A 20,826-nucleotide genomic window follows, 5' to 3' on the forward strand; every position below is an offset into this window, starting at 1 on the left:
ATGTAAATGAGAATAATGTTAGAAATCAAACTACTCTTGCATCTCAATGATCGCATTACATTTACAAAAAAATAGTTCCTCAGCAGCAGTGGAATTTTTACTTGCGGATGTCTTCTTTGCGCACATGAAGTCCTCTTTCCTTATATAATATAACACGAACACATTTCCGAATCTGTAAAAGATTAGGTTATATAAAAAAATTAAAAAACTCAAATAATATTAATTATTCTTTAGGGCTGGGACAACGCGTCAACGTCATCGATTACGTCGACGCAAAATATGCGCGCCGATTCGTCAGACCCAAAACAAAGCTGGCGGCGCCGAAGAGTAGTAGCATATCGAAAGCCAAATGGTTCAGAATTCGCGTGCATTTGGTCGGCGTATAAATATTAAAACGCCGTCTTAATTACGCCGCTAGGCGTTAAATAAGCGCCGTCAGGCGATAAGTAAAAAAATAATAAAAATAATAAAATAAAAAAGGTCTAGTTTAAGATCCGGCGCAGCACCGGATGTAGTCTGGCTCGTACCCCCCGTTATCTGAGCCCAGAAAAATGTCTGAGTCAAATCATTTCAGAAGACGTCTAACTACGATTAGGAATCGCATAAATGCCCAGCTTGATAGTTTACTGGAAACATCACCACAAGGGCATGGGGAACAGTCTCGTAGACAGGTAGGTAAGGAACAGAGGGTCCTGCAGAGTTTATCTCCAACCCCACTGAAACACACCTGAACCAGCTAGACAACACTTCCAGGCAGGTGTCTTGAGGCAAGTTGGGGCTAAACTCTGCAGGACAGTGACCCTCCAGGACTGACTCTTATGCAGGTAAAAGAGTAGCAAAACTGCAAAAATCGAGAGCATGTAGATGTGAATTTGAGAACTTGTAAGTTATGCAAAAAAAAATTCGTACAGCTCAGATGTGAAAACCTGTAAAATCAAAATCTGAAATTGAATGTTGAGATTTGCACTCGCAGACAATAGTCACAAACATGCATTTCTTTTCTGAATTTTAAATTATTATAAGACGTACAGTATAAACTGCTAATTCCAAAAACAGGTCATTGTGCTATAAAATAAACCAATAAGCCCTACAAAGCCGTGATTTACAGTGAATTTGGAACAGCTGCGTTGTTTCTAAATTCGGAACGGTGCAGATTCATGGAACCCATCCCCTAGAAATATTTTGCATGGTTCTCTATAACGTCACAAAACCGTTATAGCCTACACTTTATTTTTAAAAGCCAAATACCACATTTTCTTTTCTAAAGTATTAATTGAATTACATGTTTTTATTTTAATTATAATGTATTTCATTTGTAATGATATCAGCTAGGGTGAGCACCCGTCCCGCTTTGCGTTGTAGGCTACCGCACAGCATTTTCACCCCTTGTCCCGCACGTCTCATATTGAGAAAGTGACCCGCATTTTCATCAGTCTGTTGGTTTTTAATTATCATATTAAGAAAATGTGCATGCGTTCTTTTGCCTTTTTAAGAAAGCATTTTATTTATTCTTTTTGCGGCATAGTTTTTCACCTATATTTACCAGCGCTTCTTCAGAAGTACAAATACAACAGCCGTTTTTAAAATCCTATCTAATGGTTGAAAGGACAGGAGTAAATGTCTATCAATTATCTAAATTCATGTTGGTTTATATTTTATTTGTTTTATTTATTTTGCTTGAGGGCACGGAGGAGAAATGTGACGTACATTTAGAGTTACACTTCTCAGAACAGGAGTTCAACGCTTAACATCATTGGGAGGTAAGTCATCTGCTAACGTCCTGTTTAAAATTAACATAACAATTCCGTGAGAAACATAAAAAGCAGAGTTTGATTATATTAATTTGATGACAGCATTGCACACTGTTGCCCAATAGATGCCATTGCCAGTCCGAGGCTTGTAGTGCAGAGAGAGCAAAGTGAGAGTCAGTTTGCAGAAACTCTACGAAGTGCATTCCCACAGCTTCAAGGAAGGGAGTTTGAGTTGTACAGGGTTGATGCTCAGAGGCAGGTTTCTTGTTTGAGTCTGGAGTCAAAAACCCCAGCAGCAATAAGTGCAAGTGGGCAACTTGGAAGATCAGCACTTTATATACAGGAAAAGGTAATCTAACATAACAACAACAATAACAACAACAACTATAATTTCAAATAAAATTAAAATTGTGTCTGCAATTCTCCTTTGTATAGAAATTGTGTTTCCAGTATTTGATCTGTTTCATTACAGTCTTCATTTTCATTTGATATGTAGGCAGCATCTCATTATTTAATTGCTTACATTGTGTTATGTATAAATTATAGTTAATTTAAATGAAAGCAATTACAGTTGTTCAATTTTACAGAGTACTTCTGCACCAGTGGCCTCCTCTCCAGCAGCCTCCTCTCCAGCAGCTCCAGTGGCCTCCTCTCCAGCAGCTCCAGTGGCCTCCTCTCCAGCAGCTCCAGTGGCCTTCTCTCCAGCAACTCCAGTGGCCTCCTCTCCAGCAGCTCCAGTGGCCTTCTCTCCAGCAGCTCAAGTGGCCTCCTCTCCAGCAGCTCCAGTGGCCTCCTCTCCAGCAGCTCCAGTGGCCTCCTCTCCAGCAGCTCCAGTGGCCTTCTCTCCAGAAACTCCAGTGGCCTTCTCTCCAGCAGCTCCAGTGGCCTTCTCTCCAGCAGCCTCCTCTCCAGCAGCTCCAGTGGCCTCCTCTCCAGCAGCTCCAGTGGCCTCCTCTCCAGCAGCTCCAGTGGCCTTCTCTCCAGCAACTCCAGTGGCCTCCTCTCCAGCAGCTCCAGTGGCCTTCTCTCCAGCAGCTCAAGTGGCCTCCTCTCCAGCAGCTCCAGTGGCCTCCTCTCCAGCAGCTCCAGTGGCCTCCTCTCCAGCAGCTCCAGTGGCCTTCTCTCCAGAAACTCCAGTGGCCTTCTCTCCAGCAGCTCCAGTGGCCTCCTCTCCAGCAGCTCCAGTGGCCTCCTCTCCAGCAGTTCCAGTGGCCTCCTCTCCAGCAGCTCCAGTGGCCTTCTCTCCAGCAGCTCCAGTGGCCTCCTCTCCAGCAGTTCCAGTGGCCTCCTCTCCAGCAGCTCCAGTGGCCTTCTCTCCAGCAGCTCCAGTGGACTCCTCTCCAGCAGCTCCAGTGGCCTTCTCTCCAGCAGCTCCAGTGGCCTCCTCTCCAGCAGCTCCAGTGGCCTTCTCTCCAGCAGCTCCAGTGGCCTTCTCTCCAGCAGCTCCAGTGGCCTCCTCTCCAGCAGCTCCAGTGGCCTTCTCTCCAGCAGCCTCCTCTCCAGCAGCTCCAGTGGCCTTCTCTCCATCAGCTCCAGTGGCCTTCTCTCCAGCAGCTCCAGTGGCCTTCTCTCCAGCAGCTCCAGTGGCCTTCTCTCCAGCAGCTCCAGTGGCCTTCTCTCCAGCAGCTCCAGTGGCCTCCTCTCCAGCAGTTCCAGTGGCCTCCTCTCCAGCAGCTCCAGTGGCCTTCTCTCCAGCAGCTCCAGTGGCCTCCTCTCCAGCAGCTCCAGTGGCCTTCTCTCCAGCAGCTCCAGTGGCCTTCTCTCCAGCAGCTCCAGTGGCCTTCTCTCCAGCAGCTCCAGTGGCCTTCTCTCCAGCAGCTCCAGTGGCCTTCTCTCCAGCAGCTCCAGTGGCCTCCTCTCCAGCAGCTCCAGTGGCCTTCTCTCCAGCAGCTCCAGTGGCCTCCTCTCCAGCAGCTCCAGTGGCCTTCTCTCCAGCAGCTCCAGTGGCCTTCTCTCCAGCAGCTCCAGTGGCCTTCTCTCCAGCAGCTCCAGTGGCCTCCTCTCCAGCAGCTCCAGTGGCCTTCTCTCCAGCAGCACCAGTGGCCTCCTCTCCACCAGCTATATTAAGTCGAAATAACGAGATATTATGTCGTTATAACGAGATATTATGTCGTTATAACAACTTAATATCTCGTTATAACGACATAATATCTCGACATAATTTCGACATAATAAGGGGACATTCTAATATCCATTAAGTTACATTTAGCGTTTCTGTAATGAGTTTCTATGGGAGGAAAATGCTTAACGTCAAATTAAACGCTTTGCGTTCATATTCTGGACTTATCTGATTTTTGTAGTATACTTTATTATGATTTTAGTATCATATTGATAAATAAATGCACGCACAGTTATCCGTGAACTTGATAAATCTATATGTTTTTATTAGGCTACTATCCACAAACAAATTGCTTTCAATTATGTGTGCAAAATTCAGAATTCAACGAATGTGCAGCAATTTGTACAAATAGAGACATGTTTGTGTATAAAATACATTTGTTTTATTTTGTATTAGTGATTATAATTTGCGTGTCCATTTATTGACGTCTGAGTAGATCTCATTTGAGTGTATTCGGCAATTTGCTTAACGTGTAATTAAACGCGTTGAGTTTATATTCTGAGCTCAGCAGATTTTTTTGTACATATACTTTATTAGTATGATTATTTACCATATTTTCCGCCTTTTATTTTCTCAAAAAACGACAGTGCGCCTTATAATCCGGGGCGCCTTATATATGGATTAATTGGTTAATTGGATCAATTGGTTAATAACGCTCCGCGTTATTAAATTCGCTCGCGAACTCGCGCTCGTGTCCATCTTATGCCCGCTCTGTCACACGGCCAGTTCAACCTCGTATAAATCAGGTTATGCCCGCTCACGAGCGCTCACTCTTACTAACAGACATACGAACAGACACACGAACAGACACATAAACAGACACACGAACAGACACACTGTCCCCGGCGCTGCTCACACGTCACAGAATGTTCATAAAGCGTTCCCCGTTCACAGTAACCGGGTCGTCTCATTCAAAACAGCCAGCTGTTGCTGTCAGCGAGCTGCCGCACATGAATACTCGTATTAGTCAGGCTGCGAATGTAAGTTATGTGCCCGCCCCAGCGCGCTCACGCTTACTAATAAACGCCTCGCCTCCGGCGCCGCGCACTCGCTACAAAACTCTCAGAAAACGTTCCCCGTTCAAGCCAAGGTAACTGGGACGTCATATATGAAACAGCGTGCCATCGCTGTCAGCGAGCCGCCGCACATGAATCAACATGACTTTGCGTAAACATACACGCCACTTTCAAGTCAAGTGGCGTGTTATCTATACGCATTTTGAGCTATCCGCGTGTATGTCCACGCCGAAATCTTTTGCGTGTATGTCTACGCCATTAAATGTCCGAGTGATTTCGCGTGTATGTGTACGCCGTTAAACGTCCGAGCGAAACGAAGCAAAATCTATATCTACATCTGTGGAGCGATCTTTTTTTTCCTAGGATGGTAGGAGAACACTCATAAATGGTATTAACCCCAGTGACGGGTAGGTTTAGGGACGGGGTTGGGGTAGGTCATATATTTATATATACATAATACAGTAATATAACGTTAAGTCAAAGGCGTTGATAAACACGCTGAAAAGCGATTATGCGTGTTGATAGCACGCCAAAAATGGAAATACGAATTGGCGTGTCATACATACGCCATTTCATGAGATCAGTCTGCATGAATACTCATATGAGCCAGGCTGCGAATGTAAGTTACGTGCTCGCCCCAGCGCATAATAGCACATTAAATAGCACATCTAGTGAATGCATAACGCAAACCCAGTCAAACGCTTGACTGCAGTATCTTATGCGCCTTATAATCCGGTGCGCCCTATATACAGTTATAGTGCGATATATACATATTATATACATATTAGAATGTCCCCTTATGTCGTCGAAATAACGAGATATTTATGTCGAAATAACGAGATATTATGTCGTTATAACGAGATATTATGTCGTTATAACGAGATATGTCGTTAAAACAAGATATTATGTCAAAATAACGAGATATTATGTCGTTATAACGAGATATTATGACGTTATAACGAGATATTATGTCGTTATAACGAGATATTATGTCGTTAAAACAAGATATTATGTCGTTAAAACAAGATATTATGTCAAAATAACGAGATATTATGTCGTTATAACGAGATATTATGTTGTTATAACCAGATATTATGTCGTTATAACGAGATAAGTTTTCTTTTTTTTTCTCACCTTGCGGTTCAGGGGTTCAGTACTATAAAACTTAACCTTGCGTGTGCAATTTTTTTTTAAATGTTCATGGTACTCTTTTAAATATTAGGAAGGTAGACAGTTCACATCGTGTAACTTACAGTGTGGCAAATATGAATGAATGTACAAATAAGGTACTAGAGCTGTGGTGAAGGACCGCTGTTTGTTATTGTTTGTCTGTTCCTGGGCTACTTTTATAAAGCTTTTTGTCCTTTTTTTAGCTTGACCGGTATTTTAGCATGACCTTGTCACTCTTAAATGTAAATAAATAAATAAAATAATAATAGTAATATAGGGGTTTGGAACAACATGAGGGCCAGTAAACTTTGACAACTATTTCATGGCCATTCTATATCTGCAAAATGGTCATTGACTTTTTCCCTGTTCATTTTTACTAGAGAGAACTGCATACACACTCACCTTGGAGAAGATTCTTGGATTCGTGTCAGGATCCACTGCTATTGCAAGGTTAGATTTCCCAGTGGAACCAAAATTAGAGTTCCTACACCCTCAAGAAAATGAGGCCATTAGAATTTTCCCCGAAGCAAATACCTGCTGCATTGTCTTGAGGCTGCCAATCCATCAGAGATATGAATTATTCAGGGAAAGTATGGAAAGTGGCATTTTGCAATCCCCCACTTTTGGAGTAATGTAGACATTGTTTTAAATACGTTTATGTTTGAATGTTATATTATGGACACGTTAGTGTACATTTAATATACATTTTTACTGCTGTTTTGTGATGTTTGTGGATATTGCTGAGTTTTGTCCTTTTCTTAAGTTCTGAAGGCTGCCAATCCATCAGAGCTATGAATTGTTCAGGGAAAGTGGCATTTTGCAATCTCCCACTTTTAGAGTAATAAAGACATTGTTTTAAATACGTTTATGTTTGAATGTTATATTATGGACATTTTTGATGTTTGTTGGTATTGCTGAGTTTTGTCCTTTTCTTCAGTTGTGATCTGTCTTGTGATATCTATGATCTGTATGTACCAAGGTTATTATAGTTTTGCATTTTTCATTAGTTTTTATTTTTATTTCGTTTTGACTTTTTGTTTTCAAATTCAGTTTAGTTTTAATTAGTTTTTAAAGTGGGTTTGCTAGTTTAGTTTAGTTTTTATTTTTTGAAAATGCTTAGTTTTAGTTTAGTTTTTATTAGTTTTAGTGTTAGTTTTAGTATTTTTTTGTAATTTTGGTTATTTGTCAGGGGCAAGATTCAAGAAAAAAGTATTGTGTAATAATAACTCAACAAAAACGTCATACAATTTTAGAAATATGTATTCAACAATAACACCAGTAGCTACATAAAATGTACATATGTGACCCTGGATGATAAAACCAGTCATATGGGTCATATTTTGTAAAATTGAGATTTATACATCACATGAAATCTGAATAAATTAGCTTTCCATTGATGTATGGTTTGTTAGGATAGGACAATATTTGGCTGAGATGCAACTATTTGAAAATCTGGAATCTGAGGGTGCAAAAAATCGAAACATTGAGAAAATCGCCTTTAAAGGGTAACTAAACCCCTGGTCAAAGCCTGACTCCACCCACTGGCAATATTTGAAAAATGCTGGAAAAGTGGGCAGACCCCAGCGGAGATAGGGACCCGTGCACCTGAGACCCGCAGTGACAGCTGCTGTCAAACCTGCTAAAATGGAGTGTCGCAAGTAGCTTTGCAACAGAGCGGTCATTTGAAGTCGAGAACTTTTCTCCCCCACCTTCACCTGAAGTGGAGGAGGGTGAATTGTCTATGGACACCAGCTCAAACTGCGGTCTTAACTCCCGCACCGCGATCGGCATCCGATTATTCTTATATTCAGTCATTTTGAGGTAATTTTTTCCAGGATTATTATTACTATTACGTTCATTATATTTTGCTGCTATGTGAAAAAAATAATCAGCAAATCGCGCCGGCGCGTTTGTCGACACCAGAGGATTAATTAACTTTAGCCTAATAAGAAGGAACATAAATTGTGATTAAAAATATATGCTCACTCACATCATGACGCCGCTGCGGTGGTGGAGTTCATGTAGGAAGAGCAGCGTTTGGCAGCGCGAGCTGTGTGGAGAAGCCCATTTCCATCTCCATTGCGTTGGAGAAGCAATCCCACGTAAAATGCAGGTTGCACACTGGAGCAATAGCCGAGATTAACTACCTAGGCTACATGAAATAATCTAAATAACTATATAAATGCTATGCTAACTATATGCTAATATATATATATATATATATCCGTTTTCAATACTCCTAATTCCAACTCCTGACTCGCTACAGTAGTTTTGACGGAAACAGATGCTTTTATACCAGGGGCTGCCAAGAGCGTGGTGAGCTCGCACCAAGGGCGTGACAGATTGACGTCAGAGAGTATTCTACGTCAGAAAGTACCCCTACTGCAGGAGCTTTCCGTTTAACCTGAAGAGGGCAGCACTCAGACATTTTTACACCATATATTTGAAAATTAAAACACTTTATACCCAAATGTCAAAAAATGTACTCCAATCAATGAACAGCATTTATGAAGCTCCATTCTTGCAGATACGTAACTAAAAAAAGTTGTTTTAGAGTTTAGTTACTCTTTAAAGTTGTCCATTTATGTTTGCGATTGTGCTGCATTCACTCACAAAAATAAATGTTTTATACATTTACGGTAGGAAATTTACAAAATATATTCATGGAACATGATCTTTACTTAATATCCTAATGATTTTTGGCATAAAAGAAAAATTGATAATTTTGACCCGTACAATTTATTGTTGGCTATTCCCACAAATATACCCGTGCTACTTAAGACTGGTTTTGTGATCCAGGGTCACATATGAGCACAAATATGTAAATAGTCTACACAACACTCCGCAGTAAGTGCAAAATGTGTAAGTGACGTGTGCCAGGAAAAAACCTAAATAGCCAACAGACTAAAGAAGACACACATGAACGGCATGTATCAACACATTTATGAGCCACACAAGACATTGCTAGGAGCTCAATCTCTTTACCTCTACAAAATCCACACGCCGTACAAAAAATCTACGTTACACATCTTCTATACAAAATGCACAACCTATACAAATCCCACAGCGGTACAATTTTCACACCCCTACTAAATTTACCCTATACAATACTCATCTGGATTGAAGCAGCAAACATTCAGTGTTAGAGTAAAAAAATTACATAACATTATTTAACTTTAGCTAATATTTGAATCACAGCTTATATCGTGTTTTGACATCGACAACCCAACTGCATTTTACCTCAAACTTTCTAAAGAAGCCGCAATCGCTTCTCGGGTCGACATTAACACACTGACAAAATTATTCTGTATTCAGAATTTAAAATATTTGTTATACTACTTTTTAATGTGTGATTGTGTAAAGGTGTTCACGAGATAGCCTACCAACCTTTCGCGAACTTGCTTTCAACGAACACTCGTTTTCATGGAGACGCGGTGTGCACGGAGGGGAGGGTCTGTGTGTGTGTGTGTGTGTGTGTGCGTGCGCGCGTGCGCGTGTATGTGAGAGAGAGAGCAGGGAAAGGAAATGCAGCTGAACGAATACGCTGCGTTTTTTAAAAATGAATAACGAAACGCAATATGTGGCGGCCTGTGAGGCGGCCCAAGATATTTACAAAGACGAAAACTAAGGACATTTACTCTATAATTTTATTTTATTTTAGTTAGTTTTGCCAAACACACATTATAGTTTAGTTAGTTATCGTTTTTTGTAATGCCTCGTTTTTATTTTTATTTCAGTTAACGACAATGTTTTTTCCCACCTAGTTTTCGTTTTTTCGTTCGTTTTCGTTAACGATTATAACCTTGGTATGTACGTATGAAAATGTTCAGATTACACAATGAAATTCATCAAAATTACAGTAAACATTTATTGATGTCACTACCGATGTGATTAATGTTGTGATATATTATACATGTTATTGTACAAGACAAAAAAAACACTTATATTTGCACATGAAAAATATTCTAGTGAATTTTATCATTAAACACTTTTTGTGGAATAAAGCAGGAATAGTTTAGCTCTATCCCAATTTAAACACTTTGATATAGGTTGCAGCTGGACCAGGACCAAATTTGTATAGTACTGGCATAAACTATAGATCATGAGACAGAAAAGTAGAGGAGAGAAACGTCTTTGGTCACGTACGTAACCCTCGTTCCCTGAGTAGGGGGGGACTTAGAGAATACACATATGACCCGAAGGAAACATATGGAGAAAACTGGGGTATCCAGCCTCAGGTGGAAAATTTCAACCCCAGGGGTGGCAAGGTGGCTTGCCAAGGGAAAGACACATGCTCAGAGAGGCTTACAGTGGAAATACACATGTGGGGGGTCGCTCAGGGGAGGGACCATGCACACGGGAGGCACCTAGCCGACACGCAGGCAATAGATACTGCGGCCGACGTCAGGAGTGCTGGAGGAACTCAGGGCTTTCGGGGAAACTCACCTGAGGAGAATATCGCACGTATCCAGTCCGTGGAGTGGAATGGCGAGCAAGCGAAGACACCTGAGCGGGTCCGGTACTAGCTGGTTGAAGCGAGTACACGAGAGGACACTGGCTCCACTCGGAGATTATAGAATCTGGCGAATGTGTTACTGTACGTTCACACCGCCGCCGACTTGAGTGTCAAAGAAGCTCTGCCCGCTCTGTCAAGAACGCTTGTCAAAAAGCACTGGGAAGCTCGTTGATGCTTTGGACCCTCTGACGTAGCAGGGAGAAGAGAAGTGTCACAACATGAAATGTAATAAACAGAAAAAACAAGCAATACATTGAAGAAACCTTTTATAATGACAGCATTTTTATAACCGTTTTGGTCACATTTGGTCAGGGAAAAAAATAATAATTAGCTATTATTATTATTATTATTATTATTTGCATTAGGCTATTATTTGCATTAGAGCAATTGATCAAATCGTTGTCACCGTGAGCAAATGAATTGCATTCCCGCTTAAAACGAGCGTTCGTAAATATTTCAAATAAAAGTTGCGCTCATTCTCAAATGTGTATCACTGGATCATTATGGAAAATCGCGAAGTTGTTGTGTTTGGTGCTGCTATTTTATCCCATGCCTCGTTCTTTTGTAACTGGTCCCTGTAAGCAATCAACGTCATATCATATATGATAGGAAACCCAGCAACAGCGATTATAAGCTTCTCCTCCATTTTCTCGGAACTAATGTTTTAGTAGGAACGAAAGTTCACATCGTATGTTTCTCCGGAATCAACCAGAGTGAAGGACGTCTTTATTCTGATTGGTTTCTGGCGTTTTGCCGCTGCTTGCCGCTGAACCGCTTCATAGCTCATTACCATAAAGTTGAGCTTCTTTCAACTTTCTGATTGACGCTCAAAACGCTCCAAACGCCCAAAACGCGACGCCAAGGGATTTGACCCTCCTTGCAGCTGAGAGAAGCCAGCTTCCATTGAAAATGAATGACTTCCGGTCGCTTTGGAAGCTCAAGTCGGCGGCGGTGTGAACGTACAGTTAGGTGTCGCCCAGCCTGCAGCTCTGCAGATGTCTGTTAGCGAGGCGGCATGCGCTAGAGCCCAAGAGGACGCCACGCTCCGAGTGGAGTGGGCAGTCACACCAAGGGGGCACGGACGACCCTGCTGCTGGTAAGCCAAAGCAATGGCGTCCACTATCCAGTGAGACAACATTTGCTTGGAGAGAGCCTTTCCCTTCAGCTTCCCACCATGACAGACAAAGAGCTGGTCTGAGGTCCTGAAACACTGCGTTCTGTCTACATAGGCGCGGAGAGCGCGTACTGGACAGAGCAGTGCCAAGGCTGGGTCTGCCTCCTCCAGGGGCAGCGCTTGCAGGTTCACCACCTGGTCCCGGAAGGGAGTGGTGGGAACCTTGGGCACGTATCCAGGCCGGGGTCTCAGGATTACGTGAGAGTAACCCGGCCCGAATTCCAGGCACGCTTCGTCAACGGAGAATGCGTGCAGGTCCCCTACCCTCTTGATGGAGGCCAGTGCAACCAGGAGCGCTGTCTTCATTGACAGGAATGTAAGCTCGACTGATTGCAGGGGCTCAAAGGGAGCACTCTTCAGGGCAGTTAGAACCACTGAGAGGTCCCAAGAGGGAACGAGCGGAGGGCGAGGAGTATTTAGTCTCCTCGCTCCTCTCAGGAACCTGATGACAAGGTCGTGCTTCCCCACCGACTTACCTTCGATGAGGTCATGGTGTGCGGCAATAGCGGCAACATAGACATTGAGGGTGGAGGGAGACAGCCTTCGCTCCAACCCCTGTTGAAGGAAAGAAAGCACAACGCTGATCGAGCATCTCCAGGGGTCTTCTGGGTGAGAAAAGCACCAGTTGACGAACAGGTTCCACTTCAACGCATAGACGTGTCTCGTGTACAACGCTCTAGCGGAAGTGATGGTAGCCACCACCGCTGGTGGTAGGGTACTCAAACCTGCCTCGAGCCGTCCAGGAGCCACACGTGGAGGCTCCAGAGATCGGGACGAGGATGCCACACGGTGCCCCGTTTCTGAGAAAGGGGGTCCTTCCTCAGAGGAATGGGCCAGGGAGGTGCTGTCGCGAGGAGTATGAGTTCGGAGAACCAGGTCCGGGTGGGCCAGTATGGCGCGACCAGAGTGACCTGCTCCTCGTCCTCCCTGACCATGCGCAGGGTCTGCGCAAGAAGGCTCACTGGGGGAAACGCATATTTGCGCCCGGCGGCCAGCTGTGCACCAGTGCATCCGTGCCGTGCGTGTCCTCGGTCAGGGAATAATACAGGGCGCAATGGGTTGAGTCGTGAGAGGCAAACAGATCTGTGCGTCCCCAAATCAACTGAAACGACTGGGGATGGAGTTGTCATACTCCAGGGAGGGGCTGAAGCTGTGAGAGCTCGTCGGCTGCACAGTTCAGAGCTCCGGGAATGAAAATGGCTTGAAACGACCTCAGATGCTTCTGACTCCAAAGGAGGAGGTGGCGAGTGAGTTGTGACATACGGCGGGAGCGTAGACCACCTTGACGGTTGATGTACACTACAGTAGCGGTATTGTCTGATCGGACAAGTACGTGTTGACCCTTGAGTAACGCCCGGAAGCGGTGCAAAGCAAGGCGTACTGCCAACAACTCGAGGCAATTTACATGCCATAGCCGCTGGGGTCCTGTCCAGGAGCCCGCAGCAGCATGTCCATTGCACATGGCGCCCCAGCCCGCGGTGGAGGAATCTGTTGAGACAACAACATGCCGGGAAGCTCGTTCCAGGGGGACACCCGCCCTGAGAAAACTGAGGTTCGACCACGGGGTGAAGAACTGACGGCAGGTCGGAGTAACTGGTACTCGGAGCGTAACTTGTTGCCATGCCCACCTCGGGACTCGGTCGCGAAGCCAAAGCTGAAGCGGTCTCATATGAAGCAATCCGAGCGGCGTGACCGCGGCTGCAGATGCCATATGCCCCAGGAGCCTCTGAAAAAGTTTCAGTGGAACAGCACTCTTGCCCTTGAATTGTCTCAGGCAAGTCAGTAGTGACTGTGCGCGCTCGCTCGTAAGCTGCGCGGACATGGCGACCGAGTCGATGTCCATACCGAGAAAAGAGATCCTCTGCACGGGGCAAAGTTTGCTCTTCTCCCAGTTGACCCGAAGGCCCAGACGAGCTAGGTGCCGGAGCACTAGGTCCCTGTGTTCGCAAACCTGATCTCGAGAGTGAGCTAGGATCAGGCCAGTCGTCGATATAACTCAGGATGCGAACCCCGTGTTCCCGGAGGGGAACAAGGGCAGCCTCGACGACCTTCGTGAAGATACAAGGAGACAGGGCTAGCCCGAAAGGGAGAACCGCGTACTGGTATGCCTGCCCCTCGAAAGCAAACCGTAGGAACGGTCTGTGTCGAGGAAGAATGGAGACATGAAAGTAGGCGTTCATCAGGTCGATCGCTGCAAACCAATCCTGTGGCCGTATGCATTCGAAAACGCGTTTGGCAGTGAGCATCTTGAACCGCATCCTGTGAAGGGAGCGGTTCAGTACGCGCAAGTCCAGGATTGGCCGTAACCCACCGGTTTTCTTGGGGACAATGAAGTAGGGACTGTAAAAGCCGGACCTCATCTCAGCTGGAGGGACAGTCTCGATTGCACCCTTCGCCAGCAGGGTGGCAATCTCTGCTCTCATGATGGGGGCATTGCCACCGACCAAAGTGGAGCGGATGCCCCTGAAACGGGGAGGAGACCGTGCGAACTGAATCGCATAGCCGAGCCTGACGGTCCGCGCGATCCAGCGAGACAGACGGGGAAGCTCTAACCAGGCTCCCAGGAACTGAACCAGCGGGATCATGCAAACCACAGGCGTCCCCCCGGAGGGGCAGCGAAGCGGAGTAACTGGCCCAGACGTGGACGGCATAGCGGCCCGATGCGGGGACACAGTTAACAACCGCGCCCTGGCAGAGGGGGCCACACACACATAGTAAACCTGTGTTGTTTACTCAGCTATGCATAATAGCACCAAATTAATAAAAAACACAGTATATTGACCCACATAGTGCTTACTGTCATGCACCGTGCACGTTGCAATGACGTAAGATGCACACAATGGTTGTTGTAGGGAGATACCCAAGGTATAGCTATGAAATATGACAAGACCAGAGTGTTAAGTCCAGTTAATTCATTAATTCATTCTGTTCGTTTTCAATACTTGCAATTCCAACTCCTGACTCGCTCGCTATGGTGGTTTTGACGAAACAAGATGGTTTTTATACTGCCAAGGGCATGGATTACGTCACCTCCCACCCCTTACGTCACGGTCCACCGCAAACATCCAATAGGAAAATTCAACTGCGGCAGCCACCGTTCAACCTGAAGAGGGCAGCACTCAGACGTTTTTACACCATATATTGTAGAATTAAAACACTTTATACCCAAATGTCAAAAAAGTCACTCGAATCAATGAACAGCACTAATAAAGCCCCATTCTTACGGATCATTAACTAAAAAAAAAAGTTGGTTTAGGGTTTAGTTACCCTTTAATTTAACAGTGTGCATGTATTTTAGCCACTTACATTGTTCTTGCTCCGTCAATGCACTAACTGCGTCCATGTTATGAGCCGGGTTTTTTTATTTACTCCAACTGCTCAGTGCTCTGGTTTTTATCAATGGGATAACCCATTGCAGGAGTTGCTATAATTAATTTAAAATCAGAATATACAGGTGCTGGTCATATAATTAATTTATCATCAAAAAGTTTATTAGAGTAATTCCATTCAAAAAGTGAAATTTGGATATTATATTCATTCATTACACACAGACTGATATATTTCAAGTGTTTATTCTTTTTAATTTTGATGGTTATAACTGACAACTAATTAAAACCCCAAAATCAGCATCTCAGAAAATTAGAATATTGTGAAAAGGTTCAATATTTAAGACACCTGGTGCCACACTCTAATCAGCTAATTAACTCAAAACATCTGCAAATGCCTTTAAATGGTCTCTCAGTCTAGTTCTGTAGGCTACACAATTATGGGGAAGACTGCGGACTTGACAGCTGTCCAAAAGACGACCATTGACATCTTGCACAAGGAGGGCAAGACACAAAAGGTCATTGCTAAAGAGGCTGGCTGTTCACAGAGTTCTGTGTCCAAGCACATTAATAGAGAGGCGAAGGGAAGGAAAAAATGTGGTAGAAAAAAAGTGTACAAGAAACAGGGATAATCACACCCTGAAGAGAGTAAACAACACCCATTCAAAAATCTGGGGGAGAATCACAAAGAGTGGACAGCAGCTGGAGTCAGTGCTTCAAGAACCACCACGCACAGACATATGCAAGACATGGGTTTCAGCTGTCGCATTCCTTGTGTCAAGCCACTCTTGAACAAGACACAGCGTCAGAAGCGTCTCGCCTGGGCTAAAGACAAAAAAAACTGGACTGCTGCTGAGTGGTCCAAAGTTATGTTCTCTGATGAAAGTAAATTTTGCATTTCCTTTGGAAATCAAGGTCCCAGAGTCTGGAGGAAGAGATGAGAGGCACACAATCCACGTTGCTTGAAGTCCAGTGTACAGTTTCCACATTCAGTAATGTTTTGGGGTGCCATGTCATCTACTGGTGTTGGTCCACTGTGTTTTCTGAGGTCCAAGGTCAACGCAGTCGTCTATCAGGAAGTTTTAGAGCAATTCATGCTTCCTGCTGCTGACCAACTTTATGGAGATGCAGATTTCATTTTTCAACAGGACTTGGCACCTGCACACAGTGCCAAAGCTACCAGTACCTGGTTTAAGGACCATGGTATCCCTGTTCTTAATTTGCCAGCAAACTCAACTGACCTAACCCTATAGAAAATCTATGGGGTATTGTGAAGAGGAAGATGCGATACGCCAGACCCAACAATGCAGAAGAGCTGAAGGCCACTATCATAGCAACCTGGGCTCTCATAACACCTAAGCAGTGCCACAGAATGATCGACTCCATCCAACGCCGCATTGCTGCAGAAACTCAGGCAAAAGGAGCCCCAACTAAGTATTGAGGGCTGTACATGCTCATACTTTTCATGCTCATACTTTTCAGTTGGCCAACATTTCTAAAAATCCTTTTTTTGGTATTGGTCTTAAAAAATATTCTAATTTTCGGAGATACTGAATTTGGGATTTTCATTAGTTGTCAGTTTTAATCATCACAATTAAATGAAATAAACATTTGAAATATATCAGTCTGTGTGTAATGAATTAACATAATATCCAAGTTTCACTTTTTGAATGGAATTACTGAAATAAATCAACTTTTTGATGATATTCTAATTATATGACCAGCACCTGTAAGCATATCTTATTTACATTCATTGAAATATTGAAACGTTAGCGATACTGATTCAAAACACGAGCACCAGTGCTTGAATGTCAAAGCGTGGTTTGAACGTCCCGCCCCCCTGCCGAACTGCAAATTTTGATTGGTTTCGCACCTTGGCTGAAGCGCTTCAGATCTGTCTGTTATTGGCTGAAGCGCAGGACTCAACCTCAGTAGTTTGAAGTGTCTGTCAAATGTCAGCTTTCCTGTTGCTCTGTCAGTACCTTTGTCAAAGTACTTTGTACTTCGAGTGAAAAATAAATGTAGTGAAGTTGAATACTTTATTTTTATTCTACTCAAGTAAAAGAAAAGTAGCTTACCACAATTTCATTTTCCTGAAGTAGAAAAAAATAAAAAAACTCTACTCAATACTGTAACGAAAGTGTTTGTAATTAGTTACTTAACCACCCCTGCACAATAGTCTACAATTATTGTGATGTAAGTCCCCCCATCCCCATCTCCAGTATTCATCCCAAAATACAATATCAACATCCAAAAAAAGCTGATCAGATCACCTCTCAGTCTTCTCCGTTGGAATAATGGCCATTATTTTAGCATTGCAATGGGTAGAGGAAGTTAAGCTGCATAAGATAGTCATCTGTTCAGATTCCATGTCCTCCTGTCACGACATGCACAAACAAACAGGTAAGATCCAAGAGCAGTTTTATTGGGTTATCCGTGAGCATACATCCAGGCAGGCAAAAGGTCAAAATCCATGTAACGGCAGTCCGAAACAAGAAACAGACAGATAGGAACAGATCTCCGAAGTGCTGGTAACATTAAACAAGGATCCCATAACAAACACTAACAGGCAGGGTAATTAATACAGACAGAACTAACAATCATGATGGGGAACAGCTGGGTGCAATGAAACTTGATAAGAGCAGACAACAATTGTGGGAAATGCAGTTTCTAATGTGACTAACACCGTGGGGGAAGAGGAACTCTAGTGGTGAACCCGGGAAACACAAACCAGACACTGTGACACCACCTTGTCCAGTATTCAGAGTGGAAAATCAATATGTAGGCAAGATCTTTTAGATGAAATAAATCAATAAATGTTTAGATTAAGGCGAGACACGGCAGGCAAAAACATTTTTTTTTTCACTTGTCGATTTTGAGATTTTGGGCTATTTGTCTTCAATAACATGTCTTAAGTCCAAAATACACATTTAGGTCTTTATTTTACAACACTTTGTCTGTTTGCGTGTGTAGATTTCGCCTAAATTCCTCAAAAGTTGGCATTCTAAATCATCCTGCTGCTCTGTGATTGCGATCTGCACCCTGTCATCACACACCGTTAGAAAGCTCTCTCTCTCCTCTTCAAGGCTGTCGGATCCAAATATGGTCATTTCCTGTTTTTCAGCAACCAATCATGAAAGTAAAATTGGCCATTTAACTCGAAATGCGCAATCTCATTGGCTGATGACAATATCTGACAACGTGATTCGTTCAGAATCGTCACGTGACGCGCTCTGACATTTCCGCGGTAGTTCAAAATGTCGAAAGATATGCGTGTAAAAATCTCTCACAGAAAACGATAACAGTTGTCATTAGCAAGAAGACAAGGAATTACCAACGAAGACAGATGATGATGAGGTGCCATCTCATAGTGCGTCGATGCCGTTCGGAAAACAGGAGTGTTCAGACAACGGAGTACAAATACTTCATTACTAACTAGAAATTGCACGTATCTGTACTTTACTCTGCTATAAATTTATGTCAACTTTTACTTTTACTCCAGTACATTTCCTAAATAAAATGTATACTTTTACTCCGACATATTTCCACTATGCATCTTCGTTACTCGTTACTACAAAATAAAATCAGAAGAAATGTGTGCGACTGCAATAAGGGAGGTTTGGCAAATCACTGCTCTTTTCCAGCGTAATGCTTCTTCTTTGTTGCCAAAGGGGGAGGAAGCACACCTGAAACCGCCATGGAAGCACCTATTGAAGGACCTCCCGTTATTGTAGACGACCACCCCGACGATAGTGGTGAAGAAAACGTTATACACCCGTGGCCGTATTTGCAAGAAATGTTTCTGTACATTGGAATGAAAGATTCTTCCTACCGGATGAAGTGCCTCTTGTGCTGAAAGTCACTGAAATTTTGGCATTCAAAAACTCCCCGTCCAACCTGAAGAAGCACATAGAGGCAGGTTAAATTAATAGTTATTCAGTCAAGCCACAATGTCAATGTGATTCAACATTAGTTATCATAAGCCGTATAGGATATCTGGCTAACGTGATGGCCAGGCTAACGTCTGCTTGTTAACGTTGCTAATTGCTGGACATTTTTTACTTTTACTTCAAATACTTAAGTACATTAAATATCAGAAATTACTTTTGATACTTAAGTACAGCATATATCAGATACTTTCACTTCTACCAAAGTCTTTTTCTAGTACGATACTTGTACTTTTACTCAAGTATTGCTTTCTAGTACTTTATACAACACTGGAAGATAGGTATAGGCAAAGTGTAGATAGGTCTACTCGTCTTCAAGACGTATCCAGGAACGATGTGGCGTTTGATGTGAATGTGCGAATGGTGCTGTTAGCACATGAGTTAGGCTTGGGATATGCCGCTCTCAAAAAAATCAGCAAAGTGTTAGGGATTCCTGGCCTTCATGTTAAAACGTATCAGAGACACCAAAGGACAGTAACCGGTATGGAAACACACACACACACACACATATACACACACACACACACACACACATTCTCTCTCTCTCTCTCTCTCTAACATTTGTGGCATTATGGCCTCCATCTATTTGTGGTTTATAATATGGATGAACAGTTAGTAATAAACTATACATTTAATTTCAGTCGCTGAAATTGAGAGAAGCTTGGAGTCACTGCAGAGAACCAGGGGTCTCATTTATAAAGCGTGCGTACGCACAAAACGGGGCTGGAAACGTACGTACGCCAGTTTCCCCACAAAGGTTGTGATCTATAAAAAACAAACTTGACGTGAGAATAGGCACACCTTTAGGCAAACTTTGAGCTGTGCGTACGCACATTCTGGAGACAAAGGGAATTGGCGACACAGATGGTGAGGTCATGAACTGAAGTTAGATTGTAGAAAATAAATGTGAGAAGAACGATAATAAGAATTAATGACATTTAATTTTCACTCCACATTATCATGAAGATTAAATCCAACAGTGTTATTTGTGCCGATTGTTTTAGGCTATATACATCTAGTAAAATCCAAACATAATTCAAAATGTATTAAAAAAAAAAGAATACTAATCAGCGCGGCCTTGAAGTCACATTGTCCACAACGGGAGCGCAGGAGGACATGGCGCGACTACATGTGATACAGAATAGCATGAAATACCCTTTTATTAGAGAATTGCAGAACAGTGTAAAAAGGATATATTTTCCTTAATGTACATATATCATAAAATGTGAAAGTCTGCAAATACAGTCATGAAGCACAATCGCTACTCATCATCAGTCCTAACTATTACGGTGTTCGTTACAAAACCATCTAGAAGCATGTGTTCACTATAACATTTTCGTCTTAAATTTTCGTCCACAAATTAATTATGTGATTTTGTCAAGGTGTTAACGATCAGTCTATTTACTAGAAACATATAAATCCTCTGGTGTCTCGGGTATGTAATGCTTCATGATGGCACTGCTGGCACTGTTGGAGGATTACGCCAATGGCAGAATAAGGAGAGAACGAGTTTTCAGGGACGCTGATGATTAGCTGGACCATGATGATGACTGGCTACTAAGCCGATTTAGATACCCTAGAGCTGTGCTCTTGGATCTACTGAATTGGGTCCAGTATTAGAGAGGGCAACGCGCCGAAACCATGCCATCCCAGTCCAAATACAAGTCCTCACCACTCTGGGGTTCTTGGCAACCTGCTGTTTCCAGCAGGAATTGGCAGACAGGGAAATTATTTATATTAAAAAAATATATAAGTAATCCTAAAATTTGTCTCTAAGACCCTTTTGTATATGAAATAATTATATTGG

This window comes from Siphateles boraxobius, unplaced genomic scaffold (assembly GCF_051911475.1).
Source record: "Siphateles boraxobius isolate OS27281-9 unplaced genomic scaffold, OSU_SipBor_1 19, whole genome shotgun sequence".
Lineage (NCBI taxonomy): Eukaryota > Metazoa > Chordata > Actinopteri > Cypriniformes > Leuciscidae > Siphateles > Siphateles boraxobius.